Raw genomic sequence first — 21,402 nt, 5'->3', positions numbered from 1 at the left:
AAATGTGTCTTCGAATATTGTTAGAGTTGTTTTTTTATATTATTTTTGTAGATATAAAATGTGAGTTTAAAAATATTTATCGATAAATTGTATTTTGAAAAAAGGTACCCTTCTGAAGCAAAAATATTTTTTATTGAAAGAAGCCAAGTTAGGAAATAAATATAAGAGAAAATCAAACAAAAATCTTTTGGTTTATTTTTGAGAAAATTCAAATTTTTAATTTTTGCATACAAAATTTCTATGGGGTCTACTGTTATTTTAGATCTCAATTAAAAACGCAGTACGTGATTCTGCTTCAGCCTTTAATTTCTATTCCAAGTTTGAAGTCAATCGGCCCAACGAATAGGGCTGCAGGGGCAAGAAATTGGGGACCATTTTTTTTTCGAGCTCTCTACCATTGTAAAGTCATTGTGATGAAAATCTCGTGTTCAAAATCTCAAGTAAAACAACAATTTAAGTTCTGTGCTATAACATTATGTTGAAGAAAAAGCACATGTGTTTTCGAAGCCATGGCCAGACTCCTTGTTATTAAGTTTTTTTGCTTATCCTTCTGTATCTACATCTACAAGCATCTCGAAATATGTACATACGAGTATATAGCAAGAAACGAATTCTATAAAGAAATATATAGGATTCAACTATTAGCCTGAGGTGGTCATACATCTCCATTTTCCTCTATTTGCATGTCTATATTCGTTACTTGTAGAAGGACTTTTTATGTCCTTAAGACTTTTTTAGTTTCCCTCTGGGCGTCTTTGGCCAAGTAGTCAGGTCTTATAGAATAGCTATATAGCAAATCCTATTTGTAATGAATTAACTTTTGATCGAGTTTTAAAGACAATTTTGAAAAAAGTTAGCTAGTTAGTTAACAAAATAACCTTTAACGTAACTACATACTTATATCGCGGCTCTATTAACTTTGATTTTGATTTGAAAATGAGGAAATTATTTATCAATACGTACGCGTTAAGGGCAAGTTGCTATAACCACTTAAAAGAATGAAGTCGAAATTATAACAATGCATTTTAAAATTTTACATGGTGCGGTCTATATCACAGTGTAAGAATGTGTGTACTTAGTTGAAATGACAGGATCCTAATAAATCCATTACGAGCCTACTACAATACAGTACATATATGCACTTCAGCACAAAATACAAAAATTATTGTTCGAATGAACCAAGCACAGCTTAACCCGATTTATCGTCTTATGTATAAGTTCTTAGTCAAATTCAGTTACAGTACAGAGATGTAGTTGCAACATCTACGAAGCAACAACTCAAGTATTGGCAGCCAAGCATCCACTAAATTACCACAGCAAAGGAGCATCAATGCATATAAATCCTTATAAGGATTACAGCAGGATTTTGATACATTTACGTTTGAAGATTACACTGTCATGGTCACCACATTGAATCTCTCTGTTAGTTTGCTAGTCTGGAGAGAAGTACTGTGGTATATTCTTATATAGAACATGACTTAAGTAAGTTGGTATCTGACTTGTTGTCTATAGGAATATGGCTTAAAGCAATAATTATCAGGCTACAGAGCATAAAGACTTACAATATAATTCAGACGAATTGTACATTTACTATACATTCGAAATGTATATGGTAGATATATATTCTTTTCTTTTGTGATTACCATTTTGATATGTATATTATTATTATTTTTGAATAAATGTTAAAGACAAAACATAGACTGTCACTCTTGTTTATATATTGGAATTAAGTAATTTAACACATTAAAACATAATCATATTTTTTTTTTAATTTTCACTTCAAATGACGATAAGTAACAAATTATATTGGATTAAGGACTTTCATATTAGTTAAATATTTTTTTTAATTTTAGGAACTTTTACTTTAGTCAAACCAATTTTTAGGAATCTAAGATTAGTTAAATCAAAATATTTTACGTAATTTTATTGAATTCAAAAGAATTTACTATATTTTAAGTCAGTTGCTATTAGCTTGTTATTATAGATTCTTTTCCATTTACGTATATTGCCGATTAAGGCTTATTTAGTTTCCTTTTGGGATATTTCTTTAATTTTAAGTTGAAAGTGAACTCCGTTTCTAAGCAAATATATGTATGTAAGAATTAACTACGTTTTGCTATCGCCGTTCTGCCAGATCGAATCTTAAAAACCAGAACTTGTTATTTTTTCGGATTTCCTTCCAAATTCCACACTTGACAATTTTCTAAAGTTTATTGATCGTCAACTGTAGAGCAGTCAGTGACTCCGCAAAAATGACAATGTCATCGGTATATGTACATGATAACTTTGATCCGTATATTAGCAGTTTCCACTCCACAATTGCAACACTCAATCATCTAGAACAAATGCAAATAACAAGGAGCTTAGATTACAGCCTTGTCTTACTCCTTGGTTCACTTCAATCCTCTCTGATTTTGCTTTTCCATTATAAATGTTATGGTATTTTGGTTTAAGTTTTTCAATAATTATGAAAAAAATATTTTCATAAAGTTTGTAAATCCCCAAGTAATCTAACCTAACCTAACACATGAAAAGTCATACCACACATTTCTTCTACTTAACTTGTTCGTATTTTTCATAAACCTCGCTGCTTCCCATATAATTCTTTCAAGCTCGCAAAATGGAACAAACTTAAAAGAACTCCTGGTTTTATTATGAAACAGCATGTTATCCATACGATTTTGGTAGTTGCAATTTGCATGAATATGTATTATAGCAATGACTTTTATTTTTTATATAAATATATTGTGAAATGTGATGCGATTTAGGATTATCCATTTATGTCAGATAAAAATATACTATTAACTTATTTCATCTTCTTTTTTTTTTTAAAGAATTTTCTAGTTTCAATTTCCTCTAAACTTTCTCTATTTTTAAATCTGTTAAAAATGTTTTTTGTTTAAAACAAGCTCATAGAAGAACAACACTTAAATATTGTCAGTAAAAAGAAGCAGCAACAAAATGATCAAAAAGAGATGCCTTAAATTCATTTCACAATAAAACTGATGAATTCAAAATCCGGATTCTAATAAATTACATCGTCAATTTGTATTTCTTTTAAATTTTTTTATATTTATACACGATTACCTACCAAAATGTTTTCTTGCCATCATCGTCAGAACAATGAATTGTTGGTTTTACGAAACATGCAGATGGTTATGTTGTTGTGAGGATTGTCTCCTTTGTGCAAGTAAACCTTTATAAACCCACAACAACTTGTGGAGCAACAATTAACTCATGTTAAAGCACCTTGTCTCTTCTTATAAAACTAGTACGTTGGTGTAAAGATTTATACAATCATGCTAACAAAGTGCTAAAGTGCCAAGCCCATCTTCGTTAACATAATGTCCTCATTTGTCTTCCTTCAGACAAATGTGGTCTTAGCGAGAAGGTAACGCACAAAGCGCACTTTATGGTCGTGAAAAAAAAAGTTTGGAGTTGTGAGAAAAGGCGGTATAAGTTCACAAAGTGACCACACAAAATTATCTGTTTTTATTTTGGTTCTCTTGACCCCGAACAGCCAGACTGGTATAATAATTTATTTTATCAAACAAGTAAAAGAAACAAGATTTAATATGAACTGGACGATACAATTTCTTTCCTTCGTGTCTCTCCAATCAAGTGGAACGTCCCTTCTCTGTTCCCTTTTCTTAGTTTACATCCATTAAGGTTGTCTGCTGACATGAATGGTAAAACAATTATCAACCCAATAGTTAGGTAGTCAGATGACCAAAAGACGTCGATCCTATGTCAACACCCTTGAACTGAGAACACCAGACAAATGAAAATATCGTCATAAAATAAGTCATAAAATAAGAAAACCAATTGGATATTAAAACATTCGGAGTCGGGCATAGTCTTATCAGATCTGACTTGTAAAATGCCAGAAGTGCATCAGTTAAGTAGTGACCATTAGCATACATCTGTCAACCTCAAGGTGACTCATTCTAATAACTTCACAAGAAGATGACGATGATGAGGTTATAGTTGTTTGTTCTTATGTTCAACACAAAAATTACATTAGACCAATCACTGTTAAAGAATTTTACATTTAAATCTTTTTACTCGAATATAAGACGGATCTTTTGATAAAATTGAACAACTTTAAAAAGACAATAGAACAGCACTGATGAAGTGTTAAATGATAATTTTAAACAAGGCCTTAAGAATGTTGTTTTACAAAGAAAAATTTCGTTACAACTTCAAACATAGTTTTGAAAGTTTTCAAAACATTTCTTAAGCTGTTTAGTCTCACCATAAACACTTACTTAAAAGAAATAATGGAAATGAAAAAGATGTAAAAGACTTGTCAATGTTACAAATTTGGGACAGTATGGTGATAAGAACTCAAGTTTATGAGTGGAATCAGGTATTTTTTAGTCTAGCAGTATGTCCACGTCAATAAAGACCTTATTTATATTTTAGTTCAAAACTTAAATTTTGGCTTTTGTTTCCAAATTTTGTTTAATTTCTTATAAATAAAATAGAAAGTTTGTCTATGACTTCGTCTTGACGTGAAAATTGAAACTGTTTGGGTTGAACATTTCTAGATCATTGTTAACACAAGTTTGAATTCTGCAGAGGATTATAATCAGTAAGTTGCAGGAAAATTGGTTACGAATCAAATTCTTTTGACCACCTCTTTTTTTCTTTTTCCTAACGCTTCAAAATCTAAATCCCCATTGATCCATTCTTGAAATGCAATTACAAGCGAAATGAAACGAGAGTAGTACCTCTACGAAGATAGTAATATTAAATGTGACAGAAATAGAAAACAATGATTTCTATTTGATAAAAATGGCAAGGACAACCATATATTGCCAATTTTAGCACGAAATTGTCACAACAATTAGAGCACAAGGTGTTTAAAGCTAGAAGATAGAAGAGTTTCCAAATGGGGAAGAAGTTCTTGAGCCAGATTGTGGGTAATTACTTCCAATTTTAAAAACATTTCTTCTTTAACTTTCAAAATATGCGGTAGTAGCTGTTATTGGTTAACCTTTAAACAAAATCAATTTAAAATGTTTCTAGCGGAGTTGGTGCAGAGTTTGAATCATGAAAAGCGAACGAAAAAGAACACAAACACTCACTCTGAACGATGGTTTTAGGGTAATTTCTGGATGTGAAGTGCTCACCAAACTGTTCCAAGTGCAATTCACTTTTAATTAAGAGATGGAGCTTCAATGTATATGTAAGGCAAAGGCAGTCATTTAAGGGGAGTGGCACTAGACCGCAGCAGAGTCAATAAACTAAATTGGAAACTATGTCCTAGAATGCATACTATATCTACACACATAAGTATGCATGCATTTGGAAAATTTCCACACGTTCTTTCTTTTTACCAGAACATAAGTTGTTCCTATATACCCATAATGTAGATTTGTTGCTGCATTTTGGGGGCGGAAGTCATATCTACCCTTTTTTCCTTATTTCCAAAATAGTAAAGGAGAACGGAAGAAGCATAGTAGATTTACTGGATGCATCATCATATCGTTGTAAATTTAAAAGCTTTGAAAATTTTGTTGTGCAATAAAGCCAGTTTATGAACCACTTTCTCTATCTATTTCTTCATGCCATCTTCTTCTTCTTCTCTTCTATTTAAATATGCAAAATGCTCTTTTCGTAAAGTTTTAAGATTTACGATTTTTCGAAAGAAACCTTCTCAGATTTTAAGGTTTATGGGAAAATGGTAAGATGTAGAATCGCATATATGCAGTTCGATATGTTCACTTTTTTGAAAGAGAGGAGAGGGGTTGAAAGGCGTTGTGGTTAATACATTCAACCAAGTACCTACAAACGAAGTTGAAATAAGTTAATAAAATAATGCAAAGAAAAAATTCAAATAGAAGTATGTAGTATGAGGAAAATCGTACACTTAATCAAAACAAAAATTTGACAACAAGATATTAAACCCAATTGCAATAATCTAATAAATAAAATGCACGACTGGGTCACACGAACTTGCTCCTGTAAGCAAAGAGTCTGTTTAAAAAGTACATATATAAAATTTAAACATATCCCTGTAAAATAAGTTTGTCTTCAAATATTTAAATGCCATTTGATTTGTCAAAAAAACCGCGCTTCATCCCAAGACAAAACTCATTCGAGGACAACTCATGCCGGAAATAAAAAATACTTGTAAGCATACTTAACGAAAACAATTGTGTGTGTATTCAACTTGATCGTTCAAAGCTTTTTAATTTGGATAGCTTTATTTTAATTTCATATAAGAAGAACCAGGATGGAAAATAAATTATCTGAAGAAAGGAAAGAGGCCGAACATGAATGTTTAAATTGTAAAGCCTATTGGTTGTGTAGTTAAGTAGGAGTCTTAAACGGATAGAGAATAGTTGATTGGTGTACTCAGATTTATGCAGATAGATAGATAAGGACATAACATGGGGTGACATTTAATACAGTTAAAAATAATTTAAAAAAAAGCTATTTTAAGATTTAAAACTTTATCTTAAAAATAAGTTTGTCTTTAGAAATTTAGATGCTATTTTATAAATCAAAAAACACTTGATTTTTCCTATTTTTTTTTTTGTTAAAGCAGATTTTATCTTACCATAGGAAGTTATTGTAATGGGTCCGATTTGTCACATTGAGAATTTGACATTTCTCGACGTTTCAAGGTCCCTAGAGTCGAAATAAAAGATTTTTAGAAAGATGTCTGTGCGTGCGTGTGTACGTACGTCAGTACGTCAGTACTTTCTCCTTTTTTTCGTCGTCCATAGCTCAAAAACCAGAAGAGATATCGACTTCAAATAAATTTTCTTAAACCGATAATAAGACAGAAAGATGCAGAAAGGGCTCTCAAGAAAATTGCGTGGGTGGTTTTTTTACTATAGCAGTTTGAAAAAAAGGTGAAAATTTTGGTTAACCTTAAATATCTTACGAACCAAAACCACTTGAATTAAATTTTATGTAAAATATTGTAACTGTTTTTTTTTTATAAATAAAAAAACTGAAAAAAAATGTGTCACCTCCAAAATTTTACGACTAAAATATGATTCCATCTTCAAAACAATTTCGTGCAACGAAGAATAATGTTTTTGACATCTGTAAAATTTTGAGAAAAATCGAATTGACAGGTATTTTTACAATAAATAAAAATCTAAAAAAAACATTACTAAAAGTTATCGATTCAAATATCTTTTCAAAAACTTAAAATTTAGGCTTCACACTTATTTTATCTTATAAGAAATATCGTTTTCAATATTCTCAAAAATGTTGAGAAAAATCGAATTGTCAGTTTTTTTACAAAAAATAAAAACCTAAAAAAAAATTAATAAAAGTTGGTAAAAATTGATTTTCGACTCAAATATCTTTTCAAAACCTTGAGATATTGGCTTTAATTTACTTTTTTCTTTCAAAAAATATTGCTGTCAACATTCAGTAAAATTTTGAAAAAAAATCGAATTGACAGCTTTTGTACAAAAAATTAAAAACCTAAATTAAACAAAAGTTATTAAAAATTGATTTTCGACTCAAATATCTTTTTAAAAATTTAAAATATTGGCTTCAAACAAATTTTATCTTATAAGAAATATTGTTTTCAACATTCGATACAGTTTTTTTTACTTAAAATAAAACTCTAAGAAAAAACAATACTAAAACTTATTAAAAATTTATTTTCGACTCAAATGGCTTTTCAAAAATTAAAAATATTGGCTTCAAACTTAATTTATTTCACAGAAACTATTGTTTTCGATATTCAGTAATTTTTATATAAAAATCCAACTGTCCGTTTCCTCATAAAAAATAAAATCTACAAAAAAAAGTACCCAAATTTAGTAAAAATTAATACGAGTACATATAGACAAACTTTGAAGCAAGACAAATCGACAGACGGGATGGGAAGTTATCAGTGTGGGTCGCTAGGCCCCTTTTTTTAAATTAATATTGTATGCATACAATTTTTCAATTTTGTTCTAAAAATATTTTTGGTATTTAGTCATTGTAAATATACACTCTACATTTGAATTTCGTAAAAAATGTTTACCCGTTTTTTGAGATATCGAATTTTGATAAAAAAAATTCAATATTTTTCTAAAAATCCAAACAATAAAAAATTGCACTTTTTATAATCAAATATTGTTAAAGAATTGTAAGAGCTTATTCAAAAAAAAGTTATTGAAATCTGTTCATAAGTTGCTGAGAAAAATAAAAAACAAAATAACGGTTCTATAAGTGGTACCTTTCCTGAGCAATAAAAACATATGTTTTTCTTATTAAAAGATACCAAGTAAAAAACTAAAATTTTAGAGAAAATCAAAAAAAAATCTCTCGGTTTGTTCTTGAGAAAATTTGAATTTTCGTTCTCGACCAAAAAAATTGTATAGGGGCCAATGTTAGTTTTGATCTTAAAAAATGAAAAATACGTCTAACGTTTATCTGCTCAAAACCTTAACTTCCAAGTTTGAACTCAATTGACCCAATGGTTTGGGCTGTAGGAGCGTGGACAGACAGACAAAACCAACCGGACGGAATCTCGGGACCCACTTTTTTCGACTTCTCTTCCATCGTAATACCATGTTTGATTAAAATCTCGAGTTCGAAATTTTGCACGGATGTAAAACTTGCCATATATAGTTCCTATATGTCCCAAATTAAAATTAAATAAAAACAAATATCGGTGAAAGATCCTAAACAGCTGACGTAAGCATGCAAAAGTGTCATTCATCTCCTTATTGGATACAATATTAAGCCATTTTGTTTTACTTTTCCGTATTTTATATAAAGTGCATTGATATAAAAAAACAAAAACAAATTCATCAACCTTCATATGGAAGCTCTTTATGTGAAAACATATGCAAGGATAGACTCAAATATGAAGGAAATTGTGTAGACTTTTTGGGTCGAAAATTAATTATATCCCTTATTCTGCTGACTGCTTATAGGAATGGAAATAATATTTTTCTCTTGCTCCCGCTGAATTTCTCCACTTTAGATACTAACGCCACGCCAACGATTTGGCATCTGGTACTGGTCGCCCTAAAAGTTTTTTCTCATGAGAGTACTATGGTTATCATATACAAAGATCGTGCGGTTTCTTTTTGATAAATTAAATGGCATTTATATCTTTGAAGACAAACTTATTTTACAGGTATATTTTTAATCTTATATAAGTACTTTTTTAAAGAGACTTTTTGCATACAGGAGCAAGTTCGTGCGACCCAGTCGTGCATTTTATTTATCTTCAATTAAATACTAATAACTTCAGTGTAGTACAACTAGTATTCATCTATTGTTTAAACAATATGACAAAAAAATTCATATATGTTTTGAAATTGACGTTTTTAATTTTATTGAGTCTGTGTGAATAGTTTCGGACTTAAGTCCTTTTTGTCCAACCTATATAAAACCTTTAAAAAGGATTTTTATAACATAAGACCATGTATAGATAACGAACAAACTCAGCATCAAAAATGTGAACCTAAGTCAAAACGTAACTGGGATGCGACCCATCCTGCACGTCTGTCGATTTGTTAAAAATGCAGAAAAATGTTAATATCAAAATTTTGTGTGTGATGAAAAAATACTAATTCAAATACTTGAGGCGAGAACCATTCCCTAAAGGTTTTTAATCGAAACCAGTACTAACCAACTAAAGTAGCTTTTTAAAAGTTTTTATTTCTCATAAAAAATAAATGCACGATTGGGTCGCACCAATTTGATCAAGTATCCAAAGAGTCTGTTTAAAAATAATTCCTGTATTTTAAGAATTAAAAACGAACCTAAAGTTTGTTTTCAAAAATTTTAGTGCCATTTGATTTCTCAAAAATATTTCGTAATTTTTAATTGAAAGTCGTTGAAACGAGTTTGTGCAAAAAAAAAGTTATAGAAATCGGTTGAGAAAACTTAAAAACAAATAACGGTTCAATGGGCAATACAAACACATTGTTTTTATATTGAGAAGCCAAATTAAAAAAAATTAGCAAAAATTAAAAAAAATATATATCGTTTTTTTTTTTTTTAAATTTCAAGTATCGATTTTTGTTCAAAAGATTTGGGTGTGTACTACTGTTATTTTAAAACCAATTGAAGAAAACTCCTAACGCAAATCGGCTTAAAACCTTACTTTCCAAGTTTGAAGACAGATAGAAAGACAGACGGAATTTGGGGATCCTTTTTTTCGACTTCTTCGAATTCAAAACTTGCCATATGTGTATTTAGTTCCCATATGTTCCTAGAAAGAAATACATAGTTGAATTGGTTCTTGAGATATTTGGGGTCAACCAAATATGTTCACTTGTTCTATTTTGAAAGCGCTTTCTGCATCTGGGTATAAAACAATTTGTTTGAAGTCGATATCTCTACTACATTATCCAATTTTTACTCTAAGGTTTGGGGGTTTTTACCTTATTTTCAGCTTATATTTATTTAAATAAGTTTTATTATTACTTCATGTTTTAATAAATTTCATGTTAAACGGTTATATAAAAACGTGCATATAAAAAAAGCATTATTTATCTGAAAGGATATTAAATTTCTAAATGGATACATTGGTTTTGCTGAAAATTCTGTGTTAAATTTTTGTTTAATTAAATATATACAGTCTTATTTAAAAACGCTGTATAGAGCCTACATAAAGTTATGTTATCTCTATAATGCCTCTAAACGCAAAAATGCTATTTATAAAACTTATACAAGGTTGCATAGTCCCATAATAAGCTAAACGCGTTTTGAGGTTGAATAGAGCCTACATAAGGAAATTATTGTTATTATTATTTCGTAAATGTCATTTTGATTTCTCTCCTCTCTTTTTGAAATTAAAATAAAAACAATAATGCCTCTCGAGTTTAGCTCGTGAGCCGAAGAAACGAAGAATCTAAAAAAAATATAGATTTTCGAAAGAGAATATCATACAAATAATTGGAATTATTTTGTTATATTTTAGTTGCTATGACAACTAGCAGATTTTATAGTACTTTTGGCACTTTTTTTGATATAAGCATTGTATAACTAAAATTTATAGCAGATTTTTTTATAAATAGGAATTTTTGCAACGTTACATAGAGCCTACATAAATCCTTATTCACTGTATAACTATTCATCTGTTTAGCGAATTCTATTAAATAAGACTGATAATATATAATGAGACCATGATGTCTCATTTGCGAATAAAAGTAAGCACCTATCATTCATAAAAAAGTAATTAGTTTCATTTTCTGGATTTTGGACTTTAGAGATTTTGCTTTTCAATATTGTGCCCGTCTCCCTTAGAACTTTCCAATTAAAAAATATTAATTTTGTTCAGTTTTCGTCCATTTTTGATCTTTGACATTCATTTTAGTCTTATTTTTCTTCTGGATCATCGACGTTATGTTAACATATTCTAATTCCTAATTTATCGAATATCAAAAAATGACCTTCCATTTTTTTTGGAAAATAACTTAACGAACATGTTAAAATTGATTCTACAGTTTCTAAATCAATAAGGGTGACATCTGGAGTTCCTCAAGGAAGGGATCTTGGACCTCTCCTTTTCCCCATTTTTATTAATGATCTACCTTCTGCTTTTCTACCTCATCATGTCTTTTGTTTGCAGATGATCTTAAAATATTTTCATGTATTAAGAATCCGTTTGATTGTTATCTGTTACAAGAAGTCCTTAATAGGCTTTCGCAATGGTGCAATAAAAACAAACTTCTTCGCAATGTTTCGAAATGTCAAAGCCTTACGTTTACTCGTTGTTTATCTCCTATTTTGTCTGATTATGTTTTAGAAGATATCGTGTTAAAAAAAGTAAATGAAAAGAAGGATCTAGGCGTTATTTTTGACTCTTACTTAAGATTTAACAAACATGTTGATTTTATAGTCAAGAAAGCTAATTCAATGCTAGGGTTTGTTATTCGGAATTCGAAAGATTTAAAAGACCCGTATGCTCTCAAATCATTATACATCTCATATGTTAGATCAATTCTGGATTATTGTAGTGTAGTGTGGAATCCCTGTTATACCACGTACTCAGTAAGAATTGAGAGAGTCCAAAAGAGATTTACTTGATTTGTTGTTAAAAGGCTCGGTTGGAATATAGAAAATATGCCAATTCAAGATGTCAGCTTATTGGCTTACATACTCTCGAAAACCGTCGGAAAATATCTTCAATCATATTTATAAGAGATGTTTTATGTAATCGCATCAATTGTTTGTGTTTGCTCAATTTGATCAGTCTTTATGCACCAAGTCTACTACTAATTATGCCGCAAATGAGCCTATTAATCGCTGTATCAGAGAGATTAATGCTGTTATAGTTGAATTTGACTTTAATTTTCACTATACAAGAGAAATGTTCAAAAATATCTTAAATTTATATTTTATTAACAAATAATGTATGTACATATATGTAAACAAGTTATTGTAAGTTTCGTAGTCTGTAAGAGTAATTGTAACTCGATTGATGAATAAATAATAAATAAATAAATAAATCTACTTTCTTAGACATTTAATTTCAATATTATATTTCGAAATTTAAAAATCTGTATTAAAAATATGTTTCTGCCTAAAAATTTTCAAAAGATATATTAAGGAGTTTTCAAGAGCATATTTTGACGAAAGTAACCTTTTCACACATCATCTATCCGATTTCTATCAAAATAAAATGGAAATTATGTATGAATTTTCTGCGGAACGTTAACAAACACATTTGTGGCAAATGAATTATAAATGTGTTCATATTAAAGACCACATTGGAGATACATAATAAGTGTATCTTTCTTCAAGGCATATGGGTACACGGAACGCTCCTATTTATATCCCTGTACTTTTGGTATACTAAAACTTACTATAGTGCTGGCAACAAGGTATGTCGTTGGGGGGTGGAATTCAGATGGAGCTGCATGAGCAGTTTTGAACAGTGGAGAAAGTGGTGTTGGTGCAAAGAAAAAGGTACACACAAGTGAATAATTTATTTATCTCCCCCCCAGAGTCTGTTTTAACTTTATTCTCAAAAGCCCCAAACCAACGTATTCATCTCATTGCATTTATCCCACAAGAATAACAACATAACAGATATATATAAACTACTTGCCTCACATGTTTTCAGACTTTTTAAGTGCTTTTGTCTGACTGCCTGCTTTCTGGCTATAAGTGAGCTCTGTGCATATAGAAGCCTATAGTACGCTGTTCCTTCGTATTCTGTTGTTCCACTTTATATTCATTATGAAGCCATTCTTGTGAATTTATATTTTAATTTTCAAATAATATTATGTCATAGTTTTCAGTCAAAGAAACGAAGGTGAAGGGATACAAAGTTGCTCAATGCTCATATCGTAAAATATCATTTAGAAACATTATATCACATCGCTTTTTCTTGCAAAACACTGCTTGGTAACTTTTCCTCTTTTAGAACCAATACGCCCCCAATGAGAAAGACTAGATACGCTTTATATTCAATTATATTTCAAAACTAATGTCATAAAGCAAAATTGTTAAAGTACAAGGTAAAAAAAGAAGTCAAGATAATTTTGCTCATAGCCATTTACACTTTGCTTAGTTCTTGTTCTGTTGCGTTTTATTTTTCATATGCCCAGCAAAAAGCTGCCATTCTTGCAATCGGTAATCGATTAAAATTCAAACCAACTCCAGCATTTTCATATCCATCAAACCAACTTTCAAGCTGTTTTTGTTCCCCAGTTTTTTAGTGGAAATATCCATGTAGGTACACCCTTGAGCGTCACTTTATCCCTTATAACGAGCAACTGTCGTGAAATTTTAAACAGACAGAATATAATACAACTACATCACATGAGTACAGACCCCGTTTGGCGCTGACAATTCTCATAGATTTAAAGCTGACCAATCAACCAATGCAACGAATAAAGTTAACCATTTATTATTTAAGCGAGTTAAAAACTTTCGCTTGGCAAGGAAATAGTGCAACGGTGCGATGTGGAATAGTGAAGCAATAAATATATACCATATACCTTTGTTCATTCGTGTCCGCTTATCGGTGAAATTTTATTCGCTAAACATTTAACAAAAAATGAATTGACAGTTAAATTTATCGAACTCCATCAGAGCAAACCAGCATCAACCCCAACCTTCCATTGAAACCGAATTAGCATCTAGCTCTGCAGTGCCACACTGCCGTTAAGTTGGTTTGAATTGAGGAATCTAAACATTGTATTCGAACAAAAATATTGATCTCAACGCTACCAATATTGAAACCACACACATTTGGTGGTCGTGACAATGCTTTTGTTTAACACGTTAGACCCGTTTTTTGTTTTGTAGCTCGACGATACCTAACCTGTAGAGAATTTTACCATTTCATGATATCAAGTGCATCAATGATTGGTGTTTGATAGGGCAGAGCCTTTGAAATAATGGAAGTATTGTTTTGGTTGCTATGGAAAAAGGAATATTGTTGTGGGGTGGCTCGGTTGGCTGAAAAATGTTGCTATAATGAATGTGAACACGTGAGACGTGAATATTTGCTAGATGTGGAAATGCATAAATACGGTATTGTAATAGTTTTGAAGAGTTGTTAGACTAGAAAGTAGGAGACCATTTATTTAAGTTAACCCTTTAATAACGGAGGTTTCAATTAAAGTTTGTTTAAATCCACCTGGTTTTGTTATAAACCGTTACTTAGGAATATACTTTGTTGTTTCACTGCGAAACCACTGAAGGGGTTGAAAACTATTTTTTTATTTTTCGAAGAATTATTTTGAATTTTTTTAAATTTCATATAAAAAAGGATTGTTATCTCCTACCCAGATTAAAGAGGCAAGTGTAGCCTCTTGCTCTTACCATTTAATCTAGTATGTTCGAGAATAGGGCCTGTTTTTCACAGTGAGTCATTCATATCTATTCCATGATCATTTCAGTTCTTACATCCGCAAATGCGATTGTTATTAACAATGTGGAAATACTTTGAGGCGCTAACTATGGATTATGCTAATAAGCAGAGTTTTGTTAATAAGAGCGTCCAATAGAATCCAAAGTTATAGACGCACCAAGTTAGCTTTCTAATATTAGTGACCATGAACTCAGCCAGTTACATGAACCATACATTACATAAGTTTCTTCAACCTGCCGCAAAAGATATTTGTAGAAATTCTTTGGGACAATCTTAATAAAAAGACAAATTGTCTCCATTTTGCCCTCAAGTATTTTCTCTGGATAAAATAAAAGCAAATCCTGCTGAACACACAAATAAAAGATGTCCTTTGTCTACATTTTCTTGGTGAATTGCTTCTCAAAATGACGTTATTGTGTTTTCTCTATTTGTAAACGATTGTTACAAACAAAAGCTTTTTAATTTTAAAAGAAAATCGACCAACAATCCTATATATTGGATTGTTGTACTTCTAATTGCTAAGGCGTTTACATCTTCAAATACATACGTATAATAAGCTGATATAAGAATACATTGGTACACTGCAAATCACAATCTACACAAAATATAGACATTTAATTTATAATTTTAATTTTTAGTTTTAAAATTTAGCGGAGAGCTCATGCAGGTGGTTGCGCTTTTTTATATCATTGTTATTTATTTAATTTGAGAAATTGCAATGGTATAATTTACAATTTGCCCATAAAACTCATGAACTCATCCTAGACATTGGCAGTATTTTACATCCGTTGTATACATAAAGAAACTATTTATGTATCTCAATCTGCTTGCCAATAGACATTATGGCACCACACAAATTTGTTCTTATTTTCTGGCAACGTCAAGCGGAAAAAGCCCGTTCTAACACTCGTATAAGGGAAGGCATGGTACTGCACTTGGCGGCAATCTCTTGCTATAGAACACACAGAGCACAGTGGAGCATGATAGATTAAATAGTTGTATAAAATAAGGAAAATCAACAGCATCAATTTAAACACAGATTTTTAGTTTCAACCACTTCTAGTATTGTTTCCAATGAGCGTTCTTTCAAAACTTCATATTTTCGCATTTTAAAATTGTTAAAATAGGAAACGCAATTTGTTTACATTTAAGTTATTTTAAACTTCCCATAGGAAGCCATTGTAATGGGTCCGATTTGTCAAATTGAAAATGTTGATGTTTCTCGACGTTTCAAGATCCCTATAGTCGAAATAAAGATTTTTAGCAAGACGTCAGTGCATGCGTGTGTACGTACGTTTGCGAAGTTTTTTTCGTCGTCCATAGTTTAAGAACCGGAAGAGATACTTACTTACTTATGGTGGCGCTACAGTCCGGGGCAGACCTGAGCCTCAACCAACATGCGCCTCCAGCCAGCTCGGTCCCTAGCTAGCTGTCTCCAGTTTCGCACGCCAAGTTGAATGAGGTCCTCTCCCACTTGGGTGCGACAACTGAGTCGCGGTCTTATTCTACTGCGCCGCGCCGTCCCTCGGGATTGGATTCGAAGACCTTCCGGGCTGGAGCGTTGATGTCCATCCGCTCTACATGACCTAGCCATCTAAGCCGTTGGACTTTAATTCTACTAACTAGGTCAGTGTCGCTGTACAGCCCCTACAGTTCGTCGTTATATCTTCTCCTCCATTCTCCATCTATGCGTACGGGACCAAAAATCACCCGAAGAATTTTTCTCTCGAAGCATCCTAAGACGCTCTCATCTTTCTTTGACAGGGTCCAGGCCTCGGCGCCATAAATAAGATGCGGGATGATGAGTGTCTTATAGATGGTGATTTTAGATGCTCGAGAGAGGACTTTACTTTTCAATTGCCTTCTATGTCCAAAAAAGCAGCGATTTGCAAGAGTTATTCTTCGTTTGATATCAGCGCTGGTGTCGTTGTCTGTATTAATAGCGGTGCCTAGGTAGACAAAGTCCTTAACTACCTCAAAGTTAAAGCTGTCCATCTTGACGTTTTGTCCAAGACGTCGTCGTTCAGTGTCCTTTTTTGATGACAGCATATACTTAGTCTTGCCCTCATTGACCACTAAACCTAACTTCTTCGATTTTGGTAAAATTTACCACTCCAGTTTATCTCCTGGATCGTGCGCTTCTTAAAGTATTCATTGCAGTCTTATAGTTTGCGTTTGCCCGGTGGAAACACCTCTCCCCCCACTCTCGCTGGGGTGAAACCCAATCTGCAGTTGAGGTACTAGGCACCCGATGTTCACCGCGGGGAGGTGAGAGTAGGAGAGAGTACCGGAAGAGATATCGACTTCAAATAAATTTTGTTATACAGATAATAATACAGAAAGATGCAGAAAGGGATTTCAAGAAAATTGCGTGCGTGTTTTTTTTTTTACCATTTTAAAAATAAGTGAACATTTCAGTTAACCCTAAATATCTTACGAACCAAAAACGCTAGAGACTTGAGTTAAATTTTATATAATATATTGCAACGTGATATCAGACAAGTATGTTTTTTGAAAAAAATCCAATTTAAGGTTTCTTTTATAAATGAAAAAATCTGAAGAAAGAAAATGTGTCACCTCTAAAATTTTACGATTACAAAATGATTTTATCTTCAAAACAATTTTGTGCACCGAAAAATAATGTATTGATAGTTTTTTTTTTAATAAAAATTGAAACTTAAAAGAAAATTTAACAAAAGTTGGTAGAAATGATTTTCGACTCAAATATCTTTTTAAAAATTAAAGGTTATGGCTTTTCACTAATTTTATGTTATAAGAAATATTGTTTTCAACAAACAAAAAAATTGGTAAATGTTGGTAAACATTGATTTTTGACTCAAATATATTTTTAAAACTTTAAGAAATTGGCTTTAAACTTTTCAAAAATTTAATGTTATGTATTGTTGTCAACATTCAGTAAAATTTTGAGAAAAATCTAATTGATAGTTTTTTTTTTACAAAAAATAAAAACATAACAAAAAAACAATACTAAAAATTGGTAAAAAAAATTCACTTTCGACTCAAATAGCTTTTCAAAAGTTGAAAATATTGTGTTCAAACTTTTTTATTTCACAGAAAATATTGTTTTCGATATTCAGTAGTTATAAAGATGCAACAGTCGCTTTTTTCATAAAAAATAAAATCTAGAAAAAATAGAAGATACACAAGTTTGGTAAAAATCGATGTTCGGTCCTTGATATCTCTCAAATTAATTTAATTCATGCAATTTGTAAAAATTTAAGAAATGCTACTAAAATTGAAACAAATTTGTTTTCGACTAAAATCTTTTTTAACCAAACTAAAGTTTCAAACTAAACTATGTCTTTCCTTATATGAAAAATATTGTTGGTAATTTTAAAATTTTTTAAAATAATTCAACTGATAACCTTTTCAACCCAACACGAAAACCTACAAACTTTTAAGGAAGACAAATCGACAGAGGGGATGGGAAGTTATCCGTGTGGGTCGCATCCCAACCTCTTTTTTAAAATTTCAAACATAGATTCAATTTTCTCATCTACGAATTAAAAGTTAAATTCGTAAATGAGTTGTTTGATGTGTTAACATTGTGAAAATTTCGCCATATTTGTTTTTGAAATTATAGTTTTAGGAAAAGATTCAATGTACCATCAGCTCTACTGGCAACATAGAATATAATGCTAACGCTAGCCCAAAGTATATATATCCTTTTTATAACTGCACCCCACAGTTCCTAATCTGAATGTAATACATTTTAGTGCTCTGTTGCTTTTTTTATTCAAGTAGGCATGTTCATTTGCCAAATATAGTTGCCATGTTGGGAACCACAATTAAGGGAAATGTTGTCCTTGTTTTTACTTCGGTTCTCGTTTTCTTTCTCAACTGAACAGGAATTGTCTTAATAGAATTGTACTATAAAAACTACACGTATATGTTCATACATGATGCTCCATTCAAGCCATCTAACTTCCAGCGAGTGTGGCCCGGAAATACAATTTTTTATGGTATGTAAATTATCGAACCGGGTAATTGGTGTGCTAAAGCTATACAACTTAAAAATATTCATTGTAAGTATGCCTGCTTTTTAAAATGAAGCTTTTGGTCCTTGTGTGTTTTTAATAATGTTACAGGACATTCAGCAAGCCCCAGACGAGCAATTATAATCCCAACAAATGATCTTTCTGTTGTATTGTGACATAAATTTATCACACAAACTCACAACTAATACTAATAGTATACCTATAAGAACTACAATACAATATTGGTATGGCGACTGGGAGTCTTACTTAAATTTGCATAAAACCCAATTATAATAGCGGAAGATTCTAATTAACTTGTTGAGATATTTGATTAATGCATACTGTTTGCTGAAGATGCATTATTGACTTCAATTCCGCACAACTTGTGTGTTCCCGTTCCAAATACAGAACATAAAACTCTTTCTCTCTTGAACTGGCTATCAGTTTATCTGTCGTCTTTTGAACTTTGAAGTGGTTATTGAATGAATATATTAATCCATTGACAAAAACTTTAAAGATGGTCAAGTCTTCATGTTTTCTTTTTTAACTCGAGAGAATCTTTTCAAATTCAATTGCGATGCAGAGGAATTTCATAACGAGCTGTACATATGTACCCAAAAGCCTTCGACAAGGGTCATAGGAAAAAATGAATTGATAGAATTTAGCAATAAAAAACAAATTATATTTTATGAGAATTTTGAAAAGGGTTTCAATTAAGTTGATTTAATAATATGTATTGCGTTTTTAGGTTCCATACTGATGTAGATAATACAATAGGTACATATTTGTATGAATTTTTATTTGAATAAACAATTTGAATTGCCTTATTGGTTTGATACAATGAAGCGGACAAGACTTGTTAAACTTCAATTGAAAAACTTTTAATCTTTTGTTCTTTTTAAAGTTGGGTTTAGCTGCAAAAGTAGCATTTGTGTGAAATTTAAATACAAAACGCCTTTTTAAACCTATTCAGCTAAGTTTTTCTGAATCTTTAATCGCAATAAGGAAGAGAACATAGTTTCGCAGTTTCTGACTTAATAGAGAAATACCATTAATTCGTAACCAGCCAACTGATTTAATTCAATTTTTATTTATGATTTCAGATGATGCCCACCAAAATATTAATTTTATCACTTTTCTTTTCTTTAATTTATAATAAAATGTTCAAAAGCATTCGACTCTAATTAGTGTAAATACTACCTATACTTTTTCAGATATCAGAATTGTGTAAGTTGTAGAGTCCTTCTTGTCCTGGGGACCATGAATGAGCAGAAAAATATAAAACTCCGACAAGCAGAGAAGAAGATAAAATTCCAACATTCTACAATACCAAAATAGAAATACGAGTAAGTATTAAAACAGGGTGCTCTAAATTATTCACTTATTTAACCAAATTTAACTTGCAATCATAAATATAAGTTAACAAAGTAATCATATTTTACAATCTGATTTATCAATGCTTTTTATAAGACCTTGGAAAGGAAACAAAAACATGAAACCCACTTGTTTGGACAAAATTACAGCATTAAATCAAAAATTTTGGAGTCTAAATTTAATTTTATTTTAGTTTTCTGTTTTGATTCTCAAACACCCTCTGTGTTTAATAGTGATTGTACATAGAAAAATAGCATGTTTCTACCGTTTTTATTCAATTATCCTGATTTACCGAAAAGAATAATTTATAAAAATTAAATATTTTCATCTAGTGCTTTTCGTTATTCGTTTTTCACATTTCTTCTGTGTGTTTATTATTTATATGCATGTTTTTTTCTTTGTTGTTGCTTTCCCATCAATTGTTATTACGTACCTATTTTATATTTTTTCTTATTCGGTGCACTTCTATAGCCATCGTAGTTTGGATTGTTCCTATTTTCATATTCCTGCCTTCTCAGTAGAAGTAGAAGCAGAATATCTACCTTGTGTTAGTGGGATAAAAGGATGTTTTTTGCGAAATCATTTTCAATCTCGTCCTGTCGTTGGTGCGAAAACGTGGAAAACGTCGACAACGACGAGGTGGAATAGAATATGTACTTCGATACAGAATAGAGAGTTGGATAGAATGGTAGAAGGAATACCATAAAGGTTTCTGCTATAGAAGCTTCTCAGAACTCATCACATCTACTCAACAACAAAATATTTTCCCTATTTTTCTTTCATTGGAATAGAGCGATAAGAGCGATGGGTAGATACAAATGCATTGCTAAGTGTAGTGCATCTATCCCTGGGAAGGTATAGGTTAGATTCGAGATTCGGTTTAAGACATCATTAATTTAAGCCGACAGAGCGATGCCTTGGCAAACAGGGCTGCTCTTCAAGCGAAAGCATCGCTACAATGATGTAAAATGGTTTTATAGGTTGTGCGAAAGCTTGAGGAGGATTGCCAGAGTATTTGGATATTGCTAAGCTGATACTACCAGCATTGTAAAACTTAGATTGGTCCGAACATTGAGGTGTATCTCGTCCTCATCATCACGACTTTACAATCCTGTTATCTTTCTTCCTATTTGAGAGCTAAAACACATCCGTAATAGTATAGAGAACATCCCATTTATCTAAATTTTCCACAATCACTCGACCTGACCACTCTCTCCCTTT

At 31.3% G+C, this 21,402-nt stretch overlaps 1 protein-coding gene across 1 annotated transcript in view; it reads left to right on the top strand.

The window, feature by feature from the left end:
* The first annotated feature begins 20,051 nt into the window (after positions 1–20,051).
* LOC129943381 (protein madd-4-like) overlaps positions 20,052–21,402 on the top strand; it is a 158,841-nt gene continuing 157,490 nt past the window's right edge. The window contains exon 1 of the mRNA XM_056052783.1: positions 20,052–20,153. The gene's annotated coding sequence lies outside the window, so the exon portion shown is untranslated. The remainder of the gene's footprint in view (positions 20,154–21,402) is intronic.

Source organism: Eupeodes corollae, chromosome 1 (assembly GCF_945859685.1).
Source record: "Eupeodes corollae chromosome 1, idEupCoro1.1, whole genome shotgun sequence".
Taxonomy (NCBI): domain Eukaryota; kingdom Metazoa; phylum Arthropoda; class Insecta; order Diptera; family Syrphidae; genus Eupeodes; species Eupeodes corollae.
This window is presented reverse-complemented; position numbering and strand designations above follow the sequence as displayed.